Source organism: Pseudophryne corroboree, unplaced genomic scaffold, assembly GCF_028390025.1.
Source record: "Pseudophryne corroboree isolate aPseCor3 unplaced genomic scaffold, aPseCor3.hap2 scaffold_804, whole genome shotgun sequence".
NCBI lineage: Eukaryota > Metazoa > Chordata > Amphibia > Anura > Myobatrachidae > Pseudophryne > Pseudophryne corroboree.
The window spans coordinates 140784-163538 of NW_026970383.1; the positions used below are offsets into that span (position 1 = coordinate 140784).

General features: G+C 47.0%; 11 non-coding genes across 11 annotated transcripts; 2 read left to right on the plus strand and 9 right to left on the minus strand.

The window, feature by feature from the left end:
• Positions 1-1373: 1373 nt before the first annotated feature.
• On the minus strand, positions 1374-1489 carry LOC135041860 (U5 spliceosomal RNA). Its single transcript, XR_010235211.1, has one exon. It is a non-coding gene; the product is annotated as a U5 spliceosomal RNA (small nuclear RNA).
• A 286-nt stretch (positions 1490-1775) lies between these two features.
• On the minus strand, positions 1776-1891 carry LOC135041870 (U5 spliceosomal RNA). The gene has a single exon (XR_010235221.1). It is a non-coding gene; the product is annotated as a U5 spliceosomal RNA (small nuclear RNA).
• A 286-nt stretch (positions 1892-2177) lies between these two features.
• Positions 2178-2293, minus strand: LOC135041871 (U5 spliceosomal RNA). Its single transcript, XR_010235222.1, has one exon. It is a non-coding gene; the product is annotated as a U5 spliceosomal RNA (small nuclear RNA).
• A 270-nt stretch (positions 2294-2563) lies between these two features.
• Positions 2564-2679, minus strand: LOC135041843 (U5 spliceosomal RNA). The gene has a single exon (XR_010235195.1). It is a non-coding gene; the product is annotated as a U5 spliceosomal RNA (small nuclear RNA).
• A 144-nt stretch (positions 2680-2823) lies between these two features.
• On the plus strand, positions 2824-2987 carry LOC135041895 (U1 spliceosomal RNA). The gene has a single exon (XR_010235244.1). It is a non-coding gene; the product is annotated as a U1 spliceosomal RNA (small nuclear RNA).
• An 11474-nt stretch (positions 2988-14461) lies between these two features.
• On the minus strand, positions 14462-14574 carry LOC135041886 (U5 spliceosomal RNA). The gene has a single exon (XR_010235236.1). It is a non-coding gene; the product is annotated as a U5 spliceosomal RNA (small nuclear RNA).
• A 2437-nt stretch (positions 14575-17011) lies between these two features.
• LOC135041868 (U5 spliceosomal RNA) lies at positions 17012-17127 on the minus strand. Its single transcript, XR_010235219.1, has one exon. It is a non-coding gene; the product is annotated as a U5 spliceosomal RNA (small nuclear RNA).
• A 275-nt stretch (positions 17128-17402) lies between these two features.
• LOC135041873 (U5 spliceosomal RNA) lies at positions 17403-17517 on the minus strand. The gene has a single exon (XR_010235224.1). It is a non-coding gene; the product is annotated as a U5 spliceosomal RNA (small nuclear RNA).
• Positions 17518-17803: 286 nt separating this feature from the next.
• On the minus strand, positions 17804-17919 carry LOC135041884 (U5 spliceosomal RNA). Its single transcript, XR_010235234.1, has one exon. It is a non-coding gene; the product is annotated as a U5 spliceosomal RNA (small nuclear RNA).
• Positions 17920-18189: 270 nt separating this feature from the next.
• On the minus strand, positions 18190-18305 carry LOC135041844 (U5 spliceosomal RNA). The gene has a single exon (XR_010235196.1). It is a non-coding gene; the product is annotated as a U5 spliceosomal RNA (small nuclear RNA).
• A 144-nt stretch (positions 18306-18449) lies between these two features.
• Positions 18450-18613, plus strand: LOC135041706 (U1 spliceosomal RNA). Its single transcript, XR_010235088.1, has one exon. It is a non-coding gene; the product is annotated as a U1 spliceosomal RNA (small nuclear RNA).
• The last annotated feature ends 4142 nt before the right edge of the window (positions 18614-22755 follow it).

A 22755-nucleotide genomic window follows, 5' to 3' on the forward strand; every position in this document is an offset into this window, starting at 1 on the left:
GATCTTATTTAATCTGATCTAGGCGTAGGCAATAATGCTTTCCTTAGAGGTATAGCCACCTCAATTCTTATTAGGAAGCAAAGTGTCTGTCATAATGGTTTATCCAATTCATCTAAGAAATAATATATTCCATGTGTCAGAGATTCATTACTCTCTATTTACACTGTTAAAGAGTTAATTCTTATTATGTTACAGTGTAATGAAATTATCATATAGGGAGATGTGGCAATTCCATGTGCTATATATATAATAACCCTTAGTGGTCCAGATTCCACAATGAGGAATTTTCTTATAAACCGCTGAAACACACAGCTGTTTGACTGACTTCCAAATATATCTATCTCACTTTGTAACAGTCTTATGATAGAGAAACTGTTACATATTCGGTCACTTAGTTATCTAAAGGTAAACAGACTCAATGTGAGGGTAATATAATATATCAAATGTGCTGTCAATAATCGTGGTAACTGGTGTAATAATGTGGTATATTGAGTATGCTAGTAAGGCATATAACTGCTCTCCAGCCTTTAAGTGTTACCAATCAATTTGTTACACTGTAAAGGATTTATGGTGTCCTGTTAGGACATGCAGCTGCTAGGCTGACTCAAAGATTTATCCATTTGTAACAATTATGTAACAGTTATATACATGTTACTGGTATTACATAGAAATAGTATGACACAGGCCAGCAGTCCCATGTGTCTAGATTCCACAATAGGAGATTTTCTTTGTCTTATAAACTGCTGGAACACACAGCTGCTAGACTGACTTCAAATATATATATTACTTTGTAACAGTCTTATAGTAAAGAGACTGTTACACACTGTCATTTAGTTATCTCAAGGTTAGCAGATTCTGTGTGAGGATAGTGTTCTGTTAGAACATGCAGCTGCTAGGCTGACTCATAGAAAATGTATCCATTTGTAACAAATGACACATACAGCATTAAATTAATATCTATAGCAGCCCATGTGACATCTCTACTCTTATCATAATTGTCTGGTTATTGCCAATCTGGACAGCAGGAGTGATATATATTCACTAGTCCCAATATTCCATCATATAAATATACCCACACTGATATACTTTCTTATCAAGAGTTATTAGTAGCTATCTGTATGCACTTTAGACATTGTAATTGCTAAGTGACATCATATCTAGTGTATTCCTTTCTTATAGCTCAGCTTCTATTCCCTATTAGTGGAGACTAACAGCTAACATCATAATCATATATTTTTGTTTTATAACATTTCACATGAGTCAAATACACGCGGACACGCCGTGCCCTACACGCGTGTTTCACTGCATCTATGGCAACTTACATTAAAGCTAACAAGAAAGCACACTCGTTCTGTCTTTAAACTGATAAAAGAAACCCCAATAATATGGGGCATGCAAAAATTGAGACAAAACTCAGTTTTGCTCCTCTCCACGGAAATCTTTAGTAAAAGGCGAAAGATTTGTTCGTTCTGAAGAGAAACCAGAGCATGACCAAGATTCCACCTGTCGCCTGAGTGCCATGCCAGCAGTCCTCATTCAGCTCAAAGTGAGCACCCAATATGAAAGAAAGAAAGCAGATTTCTCACCAGGCTTCCCCTTGCTATAAGCATGGTTTGTACTCTTTTCCATGTGCTCCCAGATCTTTCAAGCAATTAGTATGGTCAAGAAAGTTCTGCTTGAAAAGAAACAGACATTTACTGTCATTGTTATACAAATTAACTTACATTAAAGCCAACAAGAAAGCACACTCGTTCTGTCTTTAAACTGATAAAAGAAACCCCAATAATATGGGGCATGCAAAAATTGAGATAAAACTCAGTTTTGCTCCTCTCCACGGAAATCTTTAATAAAAGGCGAAAGATTTGTTCATTCTGAAGAGAAACCAGAGCATGACCAAGATTCCACCTGTCGCCTGAGTGCCATGCCAGCAGTCCTCATTCAGCTCAAAGTGAGCACCCAATATGAAAGAAAGAAAGCAGATTTCTCACCAGGCTTCCCCTTGCTATAAGCATGGTTTGTACTCTTTTCCATGTGCTCCCAGATCTTTCAAGCAATTAGTATGGTCAAGAAAGTTCTGCTTGAAAAGAAACAGACATTTACTGTCATTGTTATACAAATTAACTTACATTAAAGCCAACAAGAAAGCACACTCGTTCTGTCTTTAAACTGATAAAAGAAACCCCAATAATATGGGGCATGCAAAAATTGAGATAAAACTCAGTTTTGCTCCTCTCCACGGAAATCTTTAATAAAAGGCGAAAGATTTGTTCATTCTGAAGAGAAACCAGAGCATGACCAAGATTCCACCTGTCGCCTGAGTGCCATGCCAGCAGTCCTCATTCAGATCAAAGTGAGCGCCCAATTTGAAAGAAAGCAGATTTCTCACCTGGCTTCTCCTTGCTATAAGCATGGTTTGTACTGTATTCCATGTGCTCCCAGATCTTTCAAGCAAGTAGCATGGTCAAGAAAGTTCTGTTTGAAAAGAAACAAACATTTACTGTAATTTCTATGCAAATGAGCTTTCATTAAAGCACACTCATTCTATCTTTAAACCGATAAAAGAAACCCCAAAAAGATGGGGCATGCAAAAATTGAGGTAAAACTCAGTTTTGCTCCTCTCCACGGAAATCTTTAGTAAAAGGCGAAAGATTTGTTCGTTCTGAAGAGAAACCAGAGCATGACCAAGATTTTCATCTGAAAATATGTGTTCTCCCTGCAGTTGTTGTCCCCAGATGAGAGTTCCCTTGTGCTGCCTCAGTTGAATCTCCTTTACTTGACAGAGATGTGCCTGAGCAGCGGCCCTCCCCAGCCCTATCCCAAATCATACTTATTTTGCATAGGAGATACCATGGTCATGAAGATTGTTTTCCCAGGGTGAGGTTCATTCATTGCATTCTGGGTATGCTGACCCCTGTGATTTCCCCAAATGTGGGAAACTCGACTGCATTATTTGTGGTAGTGGGGGACTGTGTTTGTGCTTTCCTCTGGTCAGCTCTGGTAAAAGTCAGATTTCTTTGTCTCAGATCTTCCTCTAGCCTTGTTCTTCTTTCGAGAGTTCCCTTGTGCTGCCTCAGTTGGATCTCCTTCACTTGACAGGGGGTGCCCGAGCAGCAATCCTCCACAGCTCTAGCCCAACTCCTACTTACCTGCCAGGTGAGATACTATGATCTTCACTGTTAGGGCAATCAGGATGTGGAATTCCCTGCCAGGGAAGGTGGTAATGGCGGACTCTGTAATTGGATTTAAAAAAGGAATGGATACATTTCTGAATGAAAAAGCTATCCAAGGTTATAATACTTAAAATATCAACATGGTTAATCCGGGGGTAACATGAGTTATAGTAGCTAACTAGTCATAAAACATTATTCAGCAAGTATGTAGAATCATCACAACTTAAAACAGGTTGAACACGATGGGCAATTTGCCTCTATTCAACCTCAAAAACTATGTTACTATATGTTACTATATTACTATGTTACTGTAGTATACAGAAAACCAAAATTCAATGAACAGTGATAGTGAGCACTGATGAGGATACTAGAACTGACACTGAGCAGCAAGATGCAGCACTGGACTATTAGTAATGTACTGTAGTATGCTGAGCACCACAATGCAGCACAAGACAATGAGCAGTGATACTGAGCACTGATGAGGATACTACTGAGAACTGACACTGAGCAGGAGAGACACACTACTAGTATTACTCAGCAGCAATAAGTAACCACTGATACTGAGCACTGATATTGAGATTTCCACTGAGAGAACATAGCCACGTCCATTCCGCTCTCTCTTCAATGCACGAGTAAAAATGTCGGCAACGCACAGCTCTTTATATGGAATCCGAATCTCGCGAGAATCCGACAGCGGGATGATGACATTTTCCCTTGTTCAGGTTTTCCGAGTCAGGCGGGAACAACCGAGCCTGCCTCGGACCAGTGTAAACCACGTGGAGTTCGTGGGGAATTCGGTTCTCGGAGAACCGAACCCGCTCCTCTCTACCTTATACCCATCAATTTTTTTATTTTCAATCTAAGCCCCTGCAGTTTTCTGTAAGCATCTGCTTCGCTATGATGATCAACAAGTCACAAGGGCAAACACTCAGGGCTTGAGGCGTAGATCTTAGGACCAGCTGCTACAAGCATGGCAGAGGTGTCACTATTACTGGTGACACCCAGAGAGGTGGCGAGGGAGATTGTAATGCAGTGCGCGCAGATAAGCAGCGCAATGGTAAAAAGGAGGCATGGTTTCATAGGTAGGGGCGTGGCCTGGTGGCCTGAATCTACATTTTGTTGCTCCGGGTGTGTCACGATCCGGGTATCTGGTCGCCATTACTTACCCTTCAGATGCCTCCTAAGGCGGGCTCAGCGTTCCAGGACCGGATTCCGCTGTTCCTGAGTTTCCACATGCAGAGTGGTCTTTTCATCAGCCGCGGCCTCCGCTGTGCCCGCGTGGTTAAATGTGCATCTATCAGCCTGGCGTCTCCTGTCTCCGGTGGCCGGCGCCGCCATTACTGTTTCCCAGACCACATGGATTACAAACCAAACTTCCCTCTAAGTGTCTGCATGGGCGCAGCCATCTTGGATTCTGTCATCTGATCATTTCCACCAATCTGCTGTCTGTGTTGTTGATTTGCATAATTGCCTAGCCAACCCCTTCCTTGCTGCAGGTATAAGTAAGCTGTACCTGAGCAAGGAAGACGTCAGTGCTTTGGTTGTCAAACCTAGTTCCTGTTTGTCTCTCTTCTATGATTGTCTTCCAGGTTCCAGCTCCTGTCTCAAGACTTCCACCATAGAGACCCGCACCAGCATTCCACCTGCGGTGTAGCCTGACTCTCCAATCCATTGTGGATTCATCTGTTTCCAGCTACAACACTACCTGCTTCCAGCCTCAGCTTCCAGCAGAGTACAGCTTCCCTTAAAGGGCCGGTGTCCTTTCTACACTTTACCACTCTCCACCGGAATTATTATTTCTCCGCTCTCAAGTTCTACATTTCAGTTCACATTTCATCGCTCCCAAAGTTCATTTATTATTTAACTGGTTCCAGCCAGTATCCACTCCGTGCTAACAACAGTCTGGTTCCAGCCAGTATCCACAGCAGCTGTTTTACCTTCAGCAACCCAGCTCTTCCTGGAACACCAGCTGGTACAATCCTGGGTTATCTCCATTGCTACAGCCGGGCCTGGTAAGGACTTTCCATCTAGAAGATCATAAGAACTATCTCACACTACCAGTGCCCTGTGGCTCCTGCCATGCTGTAGTACTCAGGAACTGTATTTATTCTTTGCTGACTTTTACGTTTTCTTTTATTGCTGCTGTGATGTGGAGTTGTCATAATAAACATCATTGACTTTTATCTAAGTTGTCGTGGTCACGCCTTCGGGCAGTTATTATTCATGTTACTTACATGTCCAGGGGTCTGATACAACCTCCCAGGTTCCGGTACATCTCAGCCCCTACAACTGAGGCTGCCTCCCGTCAGCTCAGGCCCTCAGTTGTGACAGTAAGCACTGACCTAATGAATCCAGCCGGAGACCAGGATCAAGCGGCCAGGCCGATGCAAGAACTGGCAGCCCGACTAGAACATCAGGAGGCTGCACAGGGCCACATCATCCGCTGTCTCCAGGATCTCTCTACTCGGCTGGATGGGATTCAGACAACTCTCCGTGGATCAGGCGCGTCTGGTGCGTCAACCACAGTGACTCCAGCTATAACCCCACCCACCTTACCCATTTCTGCTCCACGTCTTCATCTTCCAACGCCAGCAAAATTTGACGGATCTCCAAGATTCTGCAGGGGATTTCTCAACCAGTGTGAGATTCAGTTTGAGCTACAACCTGGCAATTTTCCCAGTGACCGTACAAAAATTGCCTACATTATTTCTCTTCTCAGTGGCTCAGCCCTTGATTGGGCATCACCGTTATGGGAGAGGTCCGACACCCTGCTATCTTCTTACACTGCATTTGTGTCAACATTCAGGCGCATCTTCGACGAGCCAGGCCGGGTAACTTCAGCTTCGTCTGAGATTCTCCGTTTACGCCAGGAATCACGTACTGTAGGACAATATCTTATACAGTTCCAGATCCTGGCATCCGAACTGGCATGGAACGACGAGGCCCTGTATGCTGCATTCTGGCATGGTTTATCCGAGCGTATTAAAGATGAGTTAGCTACCAGAGACTTACCCTCCAAGTTAGATGAGCTAATCTCACTTTGTACGAAAGTGGACTTACGTTTCAGAGAGAGAGCAACTGAGCGTGGAAGATCATCTGCTCCAAAATCTTCTACTCCTCCTCCTCGCCAACTGTCACCAACTACAGATGAACCCATGCAAATTGGCCGTTCCCGTTTAACTCCTGCTGAGCGCCGAAGACGTCTCTCCGAGTTTCTCTGTCTGTATTGTGCAGCTCCGTCTCACACCATTAATGCCTGTCCCAAACGTCCGGGAAACTCCAAATCCTAGCTCGCCAAGGAGAGGGCCGGCTAGGAGTAATGATCTCCTCTCCATCTCCTCAAGATTGTAACCTCCCAGTCTCGCTTCAAGTTGCTCAACGTTATCAGAACGTCATTGCCCTCCTGGATTCCGGAGCAGCTGGGAACTTTATTACTGAAGCCTATGTTAAACGGTGGTCCCTACCCACCGAGAGACTTCCTTCGTCCTTTTCCTTAACTGCTGTGGATGGCAGTAAAATTTTTGATACAGTTATTTCTCTAAGGACTCTACCAGTTCGTCTGAGAGTGGGAGTTCTTCATTCCGAACTTATTTCATTTTTAGTGATTCCAAGAGCCACACATCCTGTGGTCCTGGGCCTTCCATGGCTCCGTCTTCACAATCCTACAATTGATTGGACGACTACGCAAATCCTGGCATGGGGTTCCTCCTGTACTAAGACATGTTTGTTTAAAGTGTTGCCTGTCTGTTCTTCCTCCCCCAGGTCGTCTGATGTTCCACCTCCTCCATATCAAGATTTCACGGATGTGTTCAGTAAAGCTTCTGCTGATATCCTTCCTCCTCATAGAGAATGGGACTGCCCGATTGATCTCGTTCCAGGGAAGGTTCCACCTCGAGGCCGAACTTATCCGTTGTCTCTCCCCGAGACACATTCTATGGAGGAATACATTAAAGAGAACCTAGCAAAGGGGTTCATTCGACCTTCTTCTTCTCCAGCCGGCGCAGGCTTCTTTTTTGTAAAGAAGAAAGATGGTGGTCTGCGGCCGTGCATCGACTACAGAGGTTTGAACGACATTACCATCAAGAACCGCTATCCTTTACCCCTGATTACTGAGCTCTTTGACAGAGTTAGCGGAGCTACCATCTTTACAAAGCTGGACCTGAGAGGTGCATACAATCTCATCCGGATCCGTGAGGGTGACGAGTGGAAGACCGCATTTAACACCCGTGACGGACATTATGAGTACCTCGTCATGCCCTTCGGATTGAGCAATGCTCCAGCTGTCTTCCAGCATTTCGTCAATGAGATCTTCAGAGACATTCTATACCGTCATGTCGTGGTCTATCTAGATGATATCCTCATTTTTGCCAACGATTTAGAGGAACATCGTTTCTGGGTAAAGGAGGTTCTGTCCCGTCTCCGTGTCAATCATCTCTACTGCAAATTAGAGAAATGCGTCTTTGAAGTCAAGTCCATTCCGTTTCTAGGGTACATTGTGTCCGGTTCCGGACTAGAGATGGATCCTGAGAAACTACAAGCAATCCAGAATTGGCCAGTACCCTTAACCCTCAAAGGGGTCCAGAGGTTCTTAGGGTTCGCCAATTATTACCGAAAGTTTATACGAGACTTTTCCACCATTGTGGCGCCTATTACTGCTTTCACCAAGAAGGGTGCTAACCCGTCCAAGTGGTCTGAAGAAGCCATGCAAGCTTTTCATCTTTTAAAACAGAGGTTCATCTCTGCACCTGTCCTGAAACAGCCTGACATCGACTCTCCTTTCATCTTAGAGGTGGATGCCTCCTCCGTTGGAGTAGGAGCGGTGTTATCTCAGAGGGCTAAAGATGGTCATTTACATCCTTGCAGTTTCTTCTCACGGAAGTTCTCCCCAGCGGAGCGCAACTATGCCATTGGCGACCAGGAGTTGCTAGCCATCAAGCTCGCTCTAGAGGAGTGGAGATATCTGTTGGAGGGAGCTTCTCATTCAATCACCATCCTTACAGACCACAAGAACCTTCTATATCTAAAAGGCGCACAATGTCTCAACCCTCGTCAGGCCAGATGGGCACTTTTCTTTTCCAGGTTCGACTTTAAACTCCAGTTCTGTCCGGGCTCTCAGAATCGCAAGGCCGATGCCCTTTCCCGCTCATGGGAGCAAGAAAATGAGTCAGAGTCTTCAGACAAGCATCCTATTATAAATCCGTTGGCATTCTCCACGGTAGGGATGGACTCTACGCCCCCATCAGGGAAAAGTTTTGTGAAGCCGACACTAAGGAAGAAGCTCATGCATTGGGCCCATGCTTCCCGTTTTGCCGGACATACAGGTATCCAAAAAACCCTGGAGTTTATCTCTAGGTCCTATTGGTGGCCAACTCTGAAAAAGGACGTTTTGGAGTTTATTGCATCTTGCCCAAAGTGTGCTCAACATAAAGTATCCCGCCAGTCGCCTGCGGGGCAACTGGTTCCACTATCTGTTCCCCGTCGACCATGGACCCATTTGTCGATGGATTTTATTACAGATTTGCCCATGTGCAACAAGTTCAATACCATCTGGGTGGTAGTTGACCGGTTCACCAAGATGGCACACTTCATTCCTCTCACCGGTCTTCCGTCAGCTTCCAAGTTGGCTCAAGTATTCATACAAGAGATCTTCCGACTCCACGGTCTTCCAGAAGAAATTATCTCAGATCGAGGAGTTCAATTCACAGCCAAATTCTGGCGAAGTTTATGTCAAGTCCTCCAAGTCAAGTTAAAGTTTTCCACGGCTTACCATCCTCAGACCAATGGTCAAACTGAGAGGGTGAATCAGGACTTGGAGGCCTTCCTCCGCATCTATGTGTCCTCCTCTCAAGATGACTGGGTTCAATTACTTCCCTGGGCCGAGTTCTGTCATAACAACCAGTATCATTCTTCATCTTCCTCAACACCATTCTTCACCAACTTTGGATTCCACCCTAAAGTCCCTGAGTTCCAACCGCTTCCAGCAACTTCTGTTCCCGCAGTGGATATCACCTTGCATCAGTTTGCCAATATCTGGAAGAGCGTACGATCAGCTCTGCTCAAAGCATCGTTCAGGTACAAGAAGTTTGCGGATAAGAAGCGTCGAGCAGTTCCTGCTCTCAAGGTGGGTGATCGGGTATGGTTATCCACGAAGAACTTGAGGTTAAGAGTTCCCAGTATGAAGTTTGCACCTCGCTACATCGGTCCTTTTAAAATTGATCAAGTCATCAATCCTGTTGCTTACAGACTCCAGTTACCTCCCTTCTTAAAAATACCCAGGACATTCCATGTTTCCCTGTTGAAACCGCTAATCTTGAATCGGTTTCATTCCTCACTTCCACCAACTCCGAAAGTCCAAACTCAACGAGGCGTTGAGTATGAAGTGGCCAAGATCCTGGACTCACGTCACCGTTACGGTCAACTTCAGTATCTCATTGACTGGAAGGGCTATGGTCCTGAAGAACGCTCTTGGACCAATGCCTCTGACGTCCATGCTCCTGCCTTGGTCCGAAATTTCCACGCAAAGTTTCCTTTAAAGCCTAAGAAGTGTCCTGGGGCCACTCCTAAAGGGGGGGGTGCTGTCACGATCCGGGTATCTGGTCGCCATTACTTACCCTTCAGATGCCTCCTAAGGCGGGCTCAGCGTTCCAGGACCGGATTCCGCTGTTCCTGAGTTTCCACATGCAGAGTGGTCTTTTCATCAGCCGCGGCCTCCGCTGTGCCCGCGTGGTTAAATGTGCATCTATCAGCCTGGCGTCTCCTGTCTCCGGTGGCCGGCGCCGCCATTACTGTTTCCCAGACCACATGGATTACAAACCAAACTTCCCTCTAAGTGTCTGCATGGGCGCAGCCATCTTGGATTCTGTCATCTGATCATTTCCACCAATCTGCTGTCTGTGTTGTTGATTTGCATAATTGCCTAGCCAACCCCTTCCTTGCTGCAGGTATAAGTAAGCTGTACCTGAGCAAGGAAGACGTCAGTGCTTTGGTTGTCAAACCTAGTTCCTGTTTGTCTCTCTTCTATGATTGTCTTCCAGGTTCCAGCTCCTGTCTCAAGACTTCCACCATAGAGACCCGCACCAGCATTCCACCTGCGGTGTAGCCTGACTCTCCAATCCATTGTGGATTCATCTGTTTCCAGCTACAACACTACCTGCTTCCAGCCTCAGCTTCCAGCAGAGTACAGCTTCCCTTAAAGGGCCGGTGTCCTTTCTACACTTTACCACTCTCCACCGGAATTATTATTTCTCCGCTCTCAAGTTCTACATTTCAGTTCACATTTCATCGCTCCCAAAGTTCATTTATTATTTAACTGGTTCCAGCCAGTATCCACTCCGTGCTAACAACAGTCTGGTTCCAGCCAGTATCCACAGCAGCTGTTTTACCTTCAGCAACCCAGCTCTTCCTGGAACACCAGCTGGTACAATCCTGGGTTATCTCCATTGCTACAGCCGGGCCTGGTAAGGACTTTCCATCTAGAAGATCATAAGAACTATCTCACACTACCAGTGCCCTGTGGCTCCTGCCATGCTGTAGTACTCAGGAACTGTATTTATTCTTTGCTGACTTTTACGTTTTCTTTTATTGCTGCTGTGATGCGGAGTTGTCATAATAAACATCATTGACTTTTATCTAAGTTGTCGTGGTCACGCCTTCGGGCAGTTATTATTCATGTTACTTACATGTCCAGGGGTCTGATACAACCTCCCAGGTTCCGGTACATCTCAGCCCCTACAACTGAGGCTGCCTCCCGTCAGCTCAGGCCCTCAGTTGTGACAGGGTGTCCCGGGGGTTGGGGGCTGCACCCGGGGACTAGTGTGTGAGCGGTGCTGGCTCCTGCACAGTGAAAAGGCATGGCCACCCAGCATGACGCCTCCCTTCTTGACCATGCTGTAATTGCAGTCGCACTGCAGTTCAGCGTGATCATAAAAAATGGTGTAGCCTCCTGCTGGTGCAGACTGTATGTGCGCGCAGGAAGCCGCCACCATTTTTGTGATCACAGCGGCTGAATGTGATGTCATACAGCCGCTGTGACCACGCCCCCTGTGTCTCCTCCGTTGCAGACCCCATTTTGAAGCCTTGCACCCGCACCGCTCCATCCCTGACTTGGAAATGGAGTGTTGCTGACCCACCTATCCCCCCCCCCCCCGCCCTGATTGACAGGCAGAGGCGATCGCATTCTCTGCGGGGTGCCGCAGAAAATGCAGGCACATGCGTATGCTCTTAGCAATTTTTGCAGTTGGATCGCTTATTGTGATTGCAATCCAACCTGAATCAGGCCCTATTACCTATCACAATGCGCTGCGGGCAGTACAAAATTGGGTTAATATAGGAGAAAAACCCCCAGACCTGTGCTCCTTAACTGTTCCTGGTGGCTAGTGGAGCGGCTGCCCAGTAATCAGTGTCCACGCCAGTGCGCACACGGTCCACCCCCTACGGCCACGCTCCCCTTCATCAGCGGCCTCGTGATCCGGAAGGGTGGTGTGTGTGTGACTGACCTTAGGATGAAAGCGGAGCCTCCGCTGCAGTGACCCAGCAACCGGGGCACGGGAGTATACAGCGCCGCTGGGAGTGATGAAGCTGCAGTAAAGATGTCTATTAGACCTAGCCTGCTGCAGCCCTTGTAGATTCTCATAAAAAAAGTTCTTCTTTTCTTGTCAAAATTTATAGCTAAGAATAGGCTGCCTGAGGCAGGCCCCTGTTAAGTGGCCTGCTACTGAAGGCACCAACTACAAACTGAGCTCCCTGTTCATGGAAGCGGGGTTATAGAGGAGAATGCACTGAGCATCTTGGGAACAGTCAAAAGCTTTGAGCCGGTTGGTGCCTCAGATCAAGATCCTACTCTACACCCCAATGTGAATCCTTGTGGAGTCCAGTGTACCCCACAGAAGAAATAAATGTGTCACACCCATTGGCAGCAACCTTAGAATAGCTGCTGACGGGCACAATTGAGAATGGAAGGGGGGGGGGGGACATTTGAATCCAGCACATAAATGCAATTCAAATATGTAATTTGTACCTTCCTATTTTAAAATATAATGGATGAACCTCACCCTGTGAGAACAATCTTCATGATCAAGAAATCTCATATGCAAAATAAGTATGAGTTGGGATAGGGCTGGGGAGGGTGTCTGCTCTGGCAGCCCCTCCCCCGTCAAGTTAAGGAGATTCAACTGAGGAAGCACAAGGGAACTCTCGTCTGGGGACAACAACTGCAGGGAGACCACATCTTTTCAGATGAACATGGGAGGGCGGAAGGCTGCCTAATACTGAAGCACCATCAAATATCAAACCATATGCAACATCTAGTACAAGCATTCCTGGGGGAAGGTCTGCAGCAGACGGATTTGCATACAGTGATGTTATCCAAGCAGTGGGCCAAAGTTGGCTGGAACCCTCATCTGCATATGAAAAGAGAAAAGGGGCGTGCAGGGCATGGCGGCCTTTTGCAGTGCTTGGATGACCCCTAGTTCTCATTAAACACCCCCACCCTCCTTTGGTGTGGGGCTCATGTTGGCCATGCCCCATCCCCTGAAGCATTCAAGCTGATTTCTTGCAGCAGCTGGGCACTGTAACAGCTCCAGAGCTGTTCTGTAAGGCAAGTAAAAGGGTGTGGGCCCTACAGCACCACCTGTAGTTCGCATTGTGCGTTGGAAGGCACAAAGTAAGCAGACGGGAGGAGAAGTCAGGATAGTGCGCAAGGGCATCCTTTTCTCTTAGTCCGTAGAGGATGCTGGGGTCACATTAAGAACCATTGGGTATAGACGGGATCCGCAAGAGACATGGGCACTTTAAGACTATCAAAGGGTGTGAACTGGCTCCTCCCTCTATGCCCCTCCTCCAGACTCCAGTTATAGGAACTGTGCCCAGGGAGACGGACATTTCGAGGAAAGGATTTATTGTTAAACTAAGGTGAGCATCTTACCAGCTCACACCTTAAGCATGCCGCAGAACGTGGCATTCAACAGAACACAAGCCAACGGCATGAACAATTGCAGCAAAAAGCTGACCAGAACCATAACACAACATGTGTATAACCACAAGTAATAACTGCAGACACAGTATGGACTGGGACGGGTGCCCAGCATCCTCTACAGACTAAGAGAAAAGGATTTACCGGTAGGTATTAAAATCCTATTTTCTCATACGACCTAGAGGATGCTGGGGTCACATTAAGAACCATGGGGTTATACCAAAGCTCTTGAACGGGTGGAAGAGTGCGTACGACTCTGCAGCACCGAATGACCCACCTTGAGGTTATCATCGGCCAAGGTATCAAACTTGTAAAACTTAGCAAAAGTGTTTACTAAATAGCTGCTCGGCAAAGTTGCAATGCCGAGACTCCCCGACCAGCTGCCCAGGATGAACCCACCTTTCTAGTAGAATGGGTCTTCACCTAATTCAGTAACGGCAATCCTGCCGTGGAATGAGCATGCTGAATCTTACCACAGATCCAGCGCATAATGGTCTGCATGGAAGCAGGACACCCAATCCTGTTGGGAGCATACAGGACAAACAGAGCCTCTGTTTTCCTAATCTGAACCGTTCTGGTGACATAAATTTTCAAAGTTCTGACCACAGCCAGAGACTTTGACTCAACGAAGGTGTCAGTGGCCAAAGGCACCATGTGGAAAGATGAACCACCTTCGGCAGAAATTGTTGACGTGTCCTCAATTCTGCTCTATCTTCATGAAAGATCAAATAAAGGCTCTTGTGATACTGCATGGTTTGTACTGTTTTCCATGTGCTCCCAGATCTTTCAAGCAAGTAGCATGGTCAAGAAAGTTCTGTTTGAAAAGAAACAAACATTTACTGTCATTGTTATGCAAATAAACTTACATTAAAGCTAACAAGAAAGCACACTCGTTCTGTCTTTAAACTGATAAAAGAAACCCCAATAATATGGGCATACCTCCCAACTTTGTCGGCTCGCATAGAGGGACACACGCGTGGCGAAGTCGCGCGCGCTCCCAAAAAGGGCGTGGCCTAAGTAAAAGGGGGGGGTGGCTTCGCGCGAGGAACCGCGATCGCGAGTCACGCCCCCGTTTTCGGCACTGAGGGGGCATGCCCAGCGCTCTGTGAGCCGCTGGCATGCCACCTCTCCCTCTGACTTCAGTGAATAGACGCTGTGCGCATGCGCACAGCGTCTATTCACCGCTGCTCTGCTAAGCAGGGCAGCGACAGACAGAGCCTCCCAACTGTCCTCCCCACCGCGGGACACTGCGGCCCGCAGGTGGGACAGCGGGACAGTCCCCAAAAAACGGGACTGTCCCGCGAAAATCGGGACAGTTGGGAGGTATGATATGGGGCATGCAAAAATTGAGATAAAACTCAGTTTTGCTCCTCTCCACGGAAATCTTTAATAAAAGGCGAAATATTTGTTAGTTCTGAAGAGAAACCAGAGCATGACCAAGATTCCACCTGTCGCCTGAGTGCCATGCCAGCAGTTCTCATTCAGCCAGGGCCGGCGCTACCACTAGGCAGCTTTAGGCAGCTGCCTATGGGCGGCGACCACTGGAGGGCGGCACTGCTTAGTGAACGAAAGTGAAAGAGAACACTTTTTTATCATGTGCCTCAGCAGAAACAGAGGAGCTGCTCGTGTGCGCCCAACACGTCTGTCTGACTCTGCCTTCAAAAGTGAGTTGACTGACTGTGTGCCTACTTCTGCAACCCTGCCGTGCCGCCGCCCCCCCACCTCTGCGATCATAACACATTCCACTATGTTATGTGGGCTATGTGCAGCCTGCTGCCGCCTGTGCTCCTGAGTCCGGGGTCCCGGGTCCCACAGTATCAGCCTATCACTGACTACCCGCCGCTCCCCCACGCGATGGTCTCCCGCGTCCCCCCCCATCACCCCTGCATTTGGGCACAGGGCACATGAAGGAGAGTCACCCGCTGGCCTGGTCCGCTCCGCATCACTGACTACCCGCCGCTCCCCCACGCGATGGTCTCCCGCGCCGCGTCCCCCCCCCCCATCACCCCTGCATTTGGGCACAGGGCACATGAAGGAGAGTCACCCGCTGGCCTGGTCCGCACTGCTGCCGCATCGGGCGCCGTCTCTCCCTACAATCCAGTGCAAATTGTTATCCGCGCTACCCCCCCAATCCCGCGACCGGCTCCCGCATCAGTACCTGCTGCTGCCTCTTTTTGTGACAAGCGCCCCCACAGCTATTAGGCTCCCGCTGCACCCCCCCCCCTCCCCTCCTGCATCTTGTAGCTTTGTTCACTTCCCCCCCCCCTTCTGCATCTTGTAGCTTTGTTCACTTCTCCCCCCCCTTCTGCATCTTGTAGCTATGTTCACTTCTCCCCCCCCTTCTGCATCTTGTAGCTATGTTCACTTCTCCCCCCCCACCTCTGCCTCTTCTAATTACCAGCTCCCCCACAGCTATTAGGCTCCCGTTGCTCCCCCCCCCCCCTCCTGCATCTTGTAGCTAGGTTCACTTCTTTCCCCCCCCCCCCCCTCTGCCTCTTCTTATTACCAGCTCCCCCACAGCTATTAGGCTCCCGCTGCTCCCCCCCCCCCTCCTGCATCTTGTAGCTAGGTTCACTTCTTCCCCCCCCTCTGCCTCTTCTTATTTAATTTATGTGAAAGGCAATAGGTTCTGCAGCAGCTGCGCCTCTCTAGTGCCTGAGAGGTGGCAGCTGTCTGTAGGTGGCCACAATAAACGGCCACAGTAATATACACGTGTGTGTGTGTATATATATATATATATACACATATATACACACATATACACACAACACAGTATATCCATCTATGTATAAACACAGTACATCTATCTTGATAGATCTTTTTAGATATATATATATGGACCGGATTAAAGACTTTTTTACTTTACAACAGTCTGCTGAGTGCCGCTGATTTCCTTTCCACTATATATATATATATATATATATATATATATATATATAGTAACCTGTTTCCTCTGTCACTCCATAAGGGTACATGCTCACATGCATATGGTATCCAAATAGCTGGCGGCACTCAGAGGCTTGTACAAAGTGGAAAAAAAACCCTGTGCAGGGTGTGTTGTTTATTAAATGTGACATTTGGGGACCGTTCCCCTTCTTCAAGATAGGGGATACGGTCCCTGAAACGTCACATTTAATAAACACACCACCCTGCAGAGGTTTTTTTTTTTAACTTTGTACAAGCATCTAGGGCTTGGGGGGGACTGGGGAACTGGTGTAGCGGTGTTGGAGGATGTGTCAAAATTATTATGTATGTATATACTATATATATATGTATTTATGGGTGGCACTCCTGTATTTATGGGTGGCACTCCACATGTTTCAAAGAAGTACAGTATGCACATATGCGGAAATACAACTGTAGCTTATCAACTTTTCAGATGCTTTAATGTTGCATCTTTTGACAAAACATCCAATATTAAAGATTCAATATCAAAGCATCCGAAACGTTGTTAAGCTATTTCTGCGCAAGTGCTGCGCACAAGTACAGGAGTATATTGTATATATTTATAAAGCTTAAAAGGAGCTTAGAAGACGCTACCTACGCACTGTTTCACCTGAGAGGCCGGGCATTGGGGGGGGGGGGGGGGGGGGGCGATGAAGATTTGCCTAGGGTGCCGAGGAACCTTGCACCGGCCCTGCATTCAGCTGAAAGTGAGCACCCAATTTGAATGAAAGAAAGCAGATTTCTCACCAGGCTTCCCCTTGCTATAAACATGGTTTGTACTCTTTTCCATGTACTCCCAGATCTTTCAAGCAATTAGTGTGGTCAAGAAAGTTCTGTTTGAAAAGAAACAAACATTTACTGTAATTTCTATGCAAATGAGCTTACATTAAAGCACACTCGTTCTATCTTTAAACAGATAAAATAAAACCCCAATAAGATGGGGCAAGGAAAAAATGAGATAAAACTCAGTTTTGCTCCTCTCCACGGAAATCTTTAGTAAAAGGCGAAAGATTTGTTCGTTCTGAAGAGAAACCAGAGCATGACCAAGATTCCACCTGTCGCCTGAGTGCCATGCCAGCAGTTCTCATTCAGCTCAAAGTGAGCACCCAATTTGAAAGAAAGAAAGCAGATTTCTCACCAGGCTTCCCCTAGCTATAAACATGGTTTGTACTCTTTTCCATGTGTTCCCAGATCTTTCAAGCAATTAGTATAGTCAAGAAAGTTCTGTTTGAAAAGAAACAAACATTTACTGTCATTTCTATGCAAATGAGCTTACATTAAAGCACACTCGTTCTATCTTTAAACCGATAAAATAAAACCCCAATAAGATGGGGCATGCAAAATTTGAGATAAAACTCAGTTTTGCTCCTCTCCACGGAAATCTTTAGTAAAAGGCAAAGATTTGTTCGTTCTGAAGAGAAACCAGAGCATGACCAAGATTCCACCTGTCGCCTGAGTGCCATGCCAGCAGTCCTCATTCAGCTCAAAGTGAGCACCCAATTTGAAAGAAAGAAAGCAGATTTCTCACCAGGCTTCCCCTTGCTATAAGCATGGTTTGTACTCTTTTCCATGTGCTCCCAGATCTTTCAAGCAATTAGTATGGTCAAGAAAGTTCTGCTTGAAAAGAAACAGACATTTACTGTCATTGTTATACAAATAAACTTACATTAAAGCTAACAAGAAAGCACACTCGTTCTGTCTTTAAACTGATAAAAGAAACCCCAATAATATGGGGCATGCAAAAATTGAGATAAAACTCAGTTTTGCTCCTCTCCACGGAAATCTTTAATAAAAGGCGAAAGATTTGCTCATTCTGAAGAAAAACCAGACCATGACCAAGATTCCACCTGTCGCCTGAGTGCCATGCCAGCAGTCCTCATTCAGATCAAAGTGAGCGCCCAATTTGAAAGAAAGCAGATTTCTCACCTGGCTTCTCCTTGCTATAAGCATGGTTTGTACTGTATTCCATGTGCTCCCAGATCTTTCAAGCAAGTAGCATGGTCAAGAAAGTTCTCTTTGAAAAGAAACAAACATTTACTGTAATTTCTATGCAAATGAGCTTTCATTAAAGCACACTCATTCTATCTTTAAACCGATAAAAGAAACCCCAAAAAGATGGGGCATGCAAAAATTGAGGTAAAACTCAGTTTTGCTCCTCTCCACGGAAATCTTTAGTAAAAGGCGAAAGATTTGTTCGTTCTGAAGAGAAACCAGAGCATGACCAAGATTTTCATCTGAAAATATGTGTTCTCCCTGCAGTTGTTGTCCCCAGATGAGAGTTCCCTTGTGCTGCCTCAGTTGAATCTCCTTTACTTGACAGAGATGTGCCTGAGCAGCGGCCCTCCCCAGCCCTATCCCAAATCATACTTATTTTGCATAGGAGATACCATGGTCATGAAGATTGTTCTCCCAGGGTGAGGTTCATTCATTGCATTCTGGGTATGCTGACCCCTGTGATTTCCCCAAATGTGGGAAACTCGACTGCATTATTTGTGGTAGTGGGCGACTGTGTTTGTGCTTTCCTCTGGTTAGCTCTGGTAAAAGTCAGATTTCTTTGTCTCAGATCTTCCTCTAGCCTTGTTCTTCTTTCGAGAGTTCCCTTGTGCTGCCTCAGTTGGATCTCCTTCACTTGACAGGGGGTGCCCGGAGCAGCAATCCTCCACAGCTCTAGCCGAACTCCTACTTACCTGCCAGGTGAGATACTATGATCTTCACTGTTAGGGCAATCAGGATGTGGAATTCCCTGCCAGGGAAGGTGGTAATGGCGGACTCTGTAATTGGATTTAAAAAAGGAATGGATACATTTCTGAATGAAAAAGCTATCCAAGGTTATAATACTTAAAATATCAACATGGTTAATCCGGGGGTAACATGAGTTATAGTAGCTAACTAGTCATAAAACATTATTCAGCAAGAATGTAGAATCATCACAACTTAAAACAGGTTGAACACGATGGGCAATTTGCCTCTATTCAACCTCAAAAACTATGTTACTATATGTTACTATATTACTATGTTACTGTAGTATACAGAAAACCAAAATGCAATAAACAGTGATAGTGAGCACTGATGAGGATACTAGAACTGACACTGAGCAGCAAGATGCAGCACTGGACTATTAGTAATGTACTGTAGTATGCTGAGCACCACAATGCAGCACAAGACAATGAGCAGTGATACTGAGCACTGATGAGGATACTACTGAGAACTGACACTGAGCAGGAGAGACACACTACTAGTATTACTGAGCAGCAATAAGTAACCACTGATACTGAGCACTGATATTGAGAATTCCACTGAGAGAACATAGCCACGTCCATTCCGCTCTATCTTCAATGCACGAGTAAAAATGGCGGCAACGCGCAGCTCTTTATATGGAATCCGAATCTCGCGAGAATCCGACAGCGGGATGATGACATTTTCCCTTGTTCAGGTTTTCCGAGTCAGGCGGGAACAACCGAGCCTGCCTCGGACCAGTGTAAACAACGTGGAGTTCGTGGGGAATTCGGTTCTCGGAGAACCGAACCCGCTCCTCTCTACCTTATACCTATCAATTTTTATATTTTCAATCTAAGCCCCTGCAGTTTTCTGTAAGCATCTGCTTCGCTATGATGATCAACAAGTCACAAGGGCAAACACTCAGGGCTTGAGGCGTAGATCTTAGGACCAGCTGCTACAAGCATGGCAGAGGTGTCACTATCACTGGTGACACCCAGAGAGGTGGCGAGGGAGATTGTAATGCAGTGCGCGCAGATAAGCAGCGCAATGGTAAAAAGGAGGCATGGTTTCATAGGTAGGGGCATGGCCTGGTGGCCTGAATCTACATTTTGTTGCTCCGGGTGTCCCGGGGGTTGGGGGCTGCACCCGGGGACTAGTGTGTGAGCGGTGCTGGCTCCTGCACAGTGAAAGGGCATGGCCACCCAGCATGACGCCTCCCTTCTTGACCATGCTGTAATTGCAGTCGCACTGCAGTTCAGCGTGATCATAAAAAATGGTGTAGCCTCCTGCTGGTGCAGACTGTATGTGCGCGCAGGAAGCCGCCACCATTTTTGTGATCACAGCGGCTGAATGTGATGTCATACAGCCGCTGTGACCACGCCCCCTGTGTCTCCTCCGTTGCAGACCCCATTTTGAAGCCTTGCCCCCGCACCGCTCCATCCCTGACTTGGAAATGGAGTGTTGCTGACCCACCTATCCCCCCCCCCCGCCCCGATTGACAGGCAGAGGCGATCGCATTCTCTGCGGGGTGCCGCAGAAAATGCAGGCACATGCGTATGCTCTTAGCAATTTTTGCAGTTGGATCGCTTATTGTGATTGCAATCCAACCTGAATCAGGCCCTAATACCTATCACAATGCGCTGCGGGCAGTACAAAATTGGGTTAATATAGGAGAAAAACCCCCAGACCTGTGCTCCTTAACTGTACCTGGTGGCTAGTGGAGCGGCTGCCCAGTAATCAGTGTCCACGCTTGTGCGCACACGGTCCACCCCCTACGGCCACGCTCCCCTTCATCAGCGGCCTCGTGATCCGGAAGGGTGGTGTGTGTGTGACTGACCTTAGGATGAAACCGGAGCCTCCGCTGCAGTGACCCAGCAACCAGGGCATGGGAGTATACAGCGCCGCTGGGAGTGATGAAGCTGCAGTAAAGATGTCTATTAGACCTAGCCTGCTGCAGCCCTTGTAGATTCTCATAAAACAAGTTCTTCTTTTCTTGTCAAAATTTATAGCTAAGAATAGGCTGCCTGAGGCAGGCCCCTGTTAAGTGGCCTGCTACTGAAGGCACCAACTACAAACTGAGCTCCCTGTTCATGGAAGCGGGGTTATAGAGGAGAATGCACTGAACATCTTGGGAACAGTCAAAAGCTTTGAGCCGGTTGGTGCCTCAGATCAAGATCCTACTCTACACCCCAATGTGAATCCTTGTGGAGTCCAGTGTACCCCACAGAAGAAATTAATGTGTCACACCCATTGGCAGCAACCTTAGAATAGCTGCTGACGGGCACAATTGAGAATGGAGGGGGGGGGGGGGGACATTTGAATCCAGCACATAAATGCAATTCAAATATGTAATTTGTACCTTCCTATTTTAAAATATAATGGATGAACCTCACCCTGTGAGAACAATCTTCATGATCAAGAGATCTCATATGCAAAATAAGTATGAGTTGGGATAGGGCTGGGGAGGGTGGCTGCTCGGGCAGCCCCTCCCCCGTCAAGTTAAGGAGATTCAACTGAGGAAGCACAAGGGAACTCTCGTCTGGGGACAACAACTGCAGGGAGACCACATCTTTTCAGATGAACATGGGAGGGCGGAAGGCTGCCTAATACTGAAGCACCATCAAATATCAAACCATATGCAACATCTAGTACAAGCATTCCTGGGGGAAGGTCTGCAGCAGACGGATTTGCATACAGTGATGTTATCCAAGCAGTGGGCCAAAGTTGGCTGGAACCCTCATCTGCATATGAAAAGAGAAAAGGGGCGTGCAGGGCATGGCGGCCTTTTGCAGTGCTTGGATGACCCCTAGTTCTCATTAAACACCCCCACCCTCCTTTGGTGTGGGGCTCATGTTGGCCATGCCCCATCCCCTGAAGCATTCAAGCTGATTTCTGGCAGCAGCTGGGCACTGTAACAGCTCCAGAGCTGTTCTGTAAGGCAAGTAAAAGGGTGTGGGCCCTGCAGCACCACCTGTAGTTTGCATTGTGCGTTGGAAGGCACAAAGTAAGCAGACGGGAGGAGAAGTCAGGATAGTGCGCAAGGGCATCCTTTTCTCTTAGTCCGTAGAGGATGCTGGGGTCACATTAAGAACCATGGGGTATAGACGGGATCCGCAAGAGACATGGGCACTTTAAGACTATCAAAGGGTGTGAACTGGCTCCTCCCTCTATGCCCCTCCTCCAGACTCCAGTTATAGGAACTGTGCCCAGGGAGACGGACATTTCGAGGAAAGGATTTATTGTTAAACTAAGGTGAGCATCTTACCAGCTCACAACTTAAGCATGCCGCAGAACATGGCATTCAACAGAACACAAGCCAACGGCATGAACAATTGCAGCAAAAAGCTGACCAGAACCATAACACAACATGTGTATAACCACAAGTAATAAATGCAGACACAGTATGGACTGGGACGGGTGCCCAGCATCCTCTACAGACTAAGAGAAAAGGATTTACCGGTAGGTATTAAAATCCTATTTTCTCATACGACCTAGAGGATGCTGGGGTCACATTAAGAACCATGGGGTTATACCAAAGCTCTTGAACGGGTGGAAGAGTGCGTACGACTCTGCAGCACCGAATGACCCAACTTGAGGTTATCATCGGCCAAGGTATCAAACTTGTAAAACTTAGCAAAAGTGTTTACTAAATAGCTGCTCGGCAAAGTTGCAATGCCGAGACTCCCCGACCAGCTGCCCAGGATGAACCCACCTTTCTAGTAGAATGGGTCTTCACCTAAATCAGTAACGGCAATCCTGCCGTGGAATGAGCATGCTGAATCTTACCACAGATCCAGCGCATAATGGTCTGCATGGAAGCAGGACACCCAATCCTGTTGGGAGCATACAGGACAAACAGAGCCTCTGTTTTCCTAATCTGAACCGTTCTGGTGACATAAATTTTCAAAGTTCTGACCACAGCCAGAGACTTTGACTCAACGAAGGTGTCAG